General features: G+C 51.8%; 4 non-coding genes across 4 annotated transcripts; all 4 read right to left on the bottom strand.

Moving 5' to 3' along the window:
• Window positions 1-518: 518 nt before the first annotated feature.
• On the bottom strand, window positions 519-590 carry Trnap-agg (transfer RNA proline (anticodon AGG)). The gene has a single exon. It is a non-coding gene; the product is annotated as a tRNA-Pro (tRNA).
• A 299-nt stretch (window positions 591-889) lies between these two features.
• On the bottom strand, window positions 890-961 carry Trnap-agg (transfer RNA proline (anticodon AGG)). The gene has a single exon. It is a non-coding gene; the product is annotated as a tRNA-Pro (tRNA).
• A 2,095-nt stretch (window positions 962-3,056) lies between these two features.
• Window positions 3,057-3,128, bottom strand: Trnap-agg (transfer RNA proline (anticodon AGG)). The gene has a single exon. It is a non-coding gene; the product is annotated as a tRNA-Pro (tRNA).
• Window positions 3,129-3,427: 299 nt separating this feature from the next.
• Trnap-agg (transfer RNA proline (anticodon AGG)) lies at window positions 3,428-3,499 on the bottom strand. The gene has a single exon. It is a non-coding gene; the product is annotated as a tRNA-Pro (tRNA).
• Between the last annotated feature and the right edge of the window lie 429 nt (window positions 3,500-3,928).

Below are 3,928 nucleotides of genomic sequence, written 5' to 3'. Positions count from 1 at the left end.
GACAGCCCGTGGTGATTTCTTCGGCGCCAGGAGAAGCGGCCGGGCACCGGTCAGCCAACCCAGGATGCCTTGCACGGATAGAGTAAGGGCGTAAGCAACAAGACTCTCACAGTATTTGCTACATCGACCTGAACGGAAGTAGGCTGTCTCCTCCTGCCTGCCAAAAGTCCTCAACCGCAGGTGAGGGCGTTTGGCACATGGACGATGCTCAACCGTGAGCATCGAGCATGTGTTCCGGGGGAGGGGGGCGTAGTTGCCAGGAGGGACCGCAATCTCCCATCCCCGCCCACACCCGCCTCCATGTAGTGTCCCACGGGCAACGCCGTATACCTACAGGCACGGCCGGACTCGACTCCATCGAAATAAAGAATTATTGTTATTATTATTATTAGGCAGCCAGCCTAGGCTTCACTTGAAGTAGTTTGCAGAACATACGCGGGTGGTGAAAGGACCATAAGGTGGTAGTAAAATTCAACTATTTAGTAACAAATTATAATGCACAAGCTATAAAAAAAATTGGGCTCGTCCGGGATTTGAACCCGGGACCTCTCGCACCCTAAGCGAGGATCATACCCCTAGACCAACGATCCGTGGCATTTGGGACTTACTTTCTGCAGTGAATCGTAATATTCGAGACGATTCCGTGCTGCTACTTTTATCGAGAAGAAATAAAAAAATTGCTTTTGAAGGTGAGTTGCGCTTGTTGTGAACACAGAGACGGACACGGAAAAAAAACCTACACTTTCACGAGAAGACAGCGCCGTCTTCTCGTGAAAGTGTGCGTTGTTTCCCGTGTCCATCTCTGTGTTCACAACAAGCGCAACTTACTTTCAAAAGCATGTTACACCAACTAGCCCGACATCAAGCTTTACTGAAATAAAAAAAGCTTGGGCTCGTCCGGGATTTGAACCCGGGACCTCTCGCACCCTAAGCGAGAATCATACCCCTAGACCAACGAGCCAGGGTGGCATTTGGGACTTACTTTCTGCAGTCAAGCGTAATCTTCGAGACGATTCCGTGCTGCTACTTTTATCGAGAAGAAATAAAAAAAGACATCCCCCTCGCGAGGGGCACGATCAAATGCACAGCATTTCCGAGGGGGTGCGCCGGCAAGTCGTATCTCTTGATCGCGGGACCCGTGTCGCCATCTTTTGGAAGCGCGGGACAACTTGTGGCGCTTTCGAAACAAACGAGAAATGAGTGAAGGATATAAGGCGCGTTCGGTGCATCGAAATCTGTGTCGGTTTCGTGGCTCGGTCGGTTGTGCGCCGGGCACCTTGCGTTCCGCCCGCGGCGTCATGGGTTCGAAACCGGGCGCCGGAAACTGTTATTTCTTCCTGGCTGCGGACGCGGACTACGACAAGGCGCGCTTGCGGACTACGACAGCGCACGCCAACGCCGCGTGACATTGTGAGTTACTAAAATGCTATGCATTTAAAAGTCGAGTCCGGCCGTGCTACAGGTCCGGCGGCTAGAGGGGTGTGTGGCATTGGCCGCGCCGTGCGACGGAAAGACGAGTTCTTTCTTTTCGTTTGTGGAGGGCCCGGCCAACTCAGCCCGGCCCCCAACCACCACACTTCAGGGGTGCGGGTAATCTGGGCATGCAATGACTACCATGCCGGCCTATCCGGGGCGGCCACGTATTTGGTTTACCCAACCGAGTGTCCGTGCGCAGGTCGGCTTGGACCTCTAACCTCGTTCGGCCTACCGGTTTGAACGCCCGGTAGTCTGGATCGGGCTTGCTTTCGCCTGGCCCGGTAGTTCGTGCACGTGCTCGCGAGTGGTGGGACTAGGCCCTGAGCGCCCTCGGACTAAGAAGGAGCCTTTGTGCCCCTTACCCTTGCGATAACCTCAGAAGGCTCAGTTACTGCTGTACGTGCGCTTGTGGGACTCTGCTGGAGGGTAGTCCTGGACTGATAGGTGTGCCCTTGCGTAGCCGTGCAGTGAGCTCGTTGCACCTTGCACATCCCGAGTGGGTGACTGGGATTTCCCCTGTCCTTGCGACTCTGGCACGCGGGGCTCTGGTGGGTATACTGTTGCTGCTACGGGCACCCCCCCCCCCCCCTCAAGTTCAATTTTATTGCCATAATTTATACATCTTGGACCCCCTGATTTGACCCCAGCATACCAACCAATCGGCAGGCAGGCAGCTTTGGCTATTATACGTCCTATGTATTTTCCTGTGCCTGCGCGTGGCAACCGCATTTATTCTTCGTGCCGAACTCAACTGTTCCTTGTTTTTCTTTTTTTTTAATTTTTTCCTGAACTCATGGAAACAGGTGTGTAATTGGAACTGTGGCGCGCTTTCTGTTATTGTGATGACTGCGTGACCCAATAAGAGGCGATCCGTCGTGTGGCGACTACTTCAGACGAATTCGTATCCAAACCCGGTTGCGTACAGCTAGCTACTGCTACCCAGGGAAACATTCAGACAAATGCCGCAAATATGTACAAAGAAAAGGCAAACCTAGCACTTATGCCATGGGCTTGCTCGAAGGCGGATACACCAGCGCGCAGAATCACTCAGGCGTAGCAATGGGAGAACGAGTTGCGCAGTTCCGACCCAGCGGGTTAAGTCTGGACCATGGCCGGGAACGCTGCTAGAGCCAAAGGCCTATTGGACGACGCCTAGGATCACGAGCCTCTCCCAATAAAGTTATTTCTCTCCCTCTCTTTCTCTGACCGAGGATGTACCGCGCTTCCTGTTATAGCAAAAACGGCGGATTGTCTGTTTTCCTCATATTTGGAATGTTGTTTTTTTTATTTACATGTGCAGTTTCATTTTTTCCCTGTACGGTGCTTATTGAACGTGTCATATAGTACTTGGGGGGGGGGGGGGGGGAGCTAGTCCAACTGTTTGTATAGCTTTTTCACTTTTCTCCCTCATCTCAAAGAATGGAATAAAGAATTATTGTTATTATTATTATTAGGCAGCCAGCCTAGGCTTCACTTGAAGTAGTTTGCAGAACATACGCGGGTGGTGAAAGGACCATAAGGTGGTAGTAAAATTCAACTATTTAGTAACAAATTATAATGCACAAGCTATAAAAAAAATTGGGCTCGTCCGGGATTTGAACCCGGGACCTCTCGCACCCTAAGCGAGGATCATACCCCTAGACCAACGATCCGTGGCATTTGGGACTTACTTTCTGCAGTGAATCGTAATATTCGAGACGATTCCGTGCTGCTACTTTTATCGAGAAGAAATAAAAAAATTGCTTTTGAAGGTGAGTTGCGCTTGTTGTGAACACAGAGACGGACACGGAAAAAAAACCTACACTTTCACGAGAAGACAGCGCCGTCTTCTCGTGAAAGTGTGCGTTGTTTCCCGTGTCCATCTCTGTGTTCACAACAAGCGCAACTTACTTTCAAAAGCATGTTACACCAACTAGCCCGACATCAAGCTTTACTGAAATAAAAAAAGCTTGGGCTCGTCCGGGATTTGAACCCGGGACCTCTCGCACCCTAAGCGAGAATCATACCCCTAGACCAACGAGCCAGGGTGGCATTTGGGACTTACTTTCTGCAGTCAAGCGTAATCTTCGAGACGATTCCGTGCTGCTACTTTTATCGAGAAGAAATAAAAAAAGACATCCCCCTCGCGAGGGGCACGATCAAATGCACAGCATTTCCGAGGGGGTGCGCCGGCAAGTCGTATCTCTTGATCGCGGGACCCGTGTCGCCATCTTTTGGAAGCGCGGGACAACTTGTGGCGCTTTCGAAACAAACGAGAAATGAGTGAAGGATATAAGGCGCGTTCGGTGCATCGAAATCTGTGTCGGTTTCGTGGCTCGGTCGGTTGTGCGCCGGGCACCTTGCGTTCCGCCCGCGGCGTCATGGGTTCGAAACCGGGCGCCGGAAACTGTTATTTCTTCCTGGCTGCGGACGCGGACTACGACAAGGCGCGCTTGCGGACTACGACAGCGCA

This window comes from Haemaphysalis longicornis, unplaced genomic scaffold, assembly GCF_048455015.1.
Source record: "Haemaphysalis longicornis isolate Haplotype H1 unplaced genomic scaffold, Haemaphysalis longicornis Haplotype H1 scaffold_1, whole genome shotgun sequence".
Lineage (NCBI taxonomy): Eukaryota > Metazoa > Arthropoda > Arachnida > Ixodida > Ixodidae > Haemaphysalis > Haemaphysalis longicornis.
This window is presented reverse-complemented; position numbering and strand designations above follow the sequence as displayed.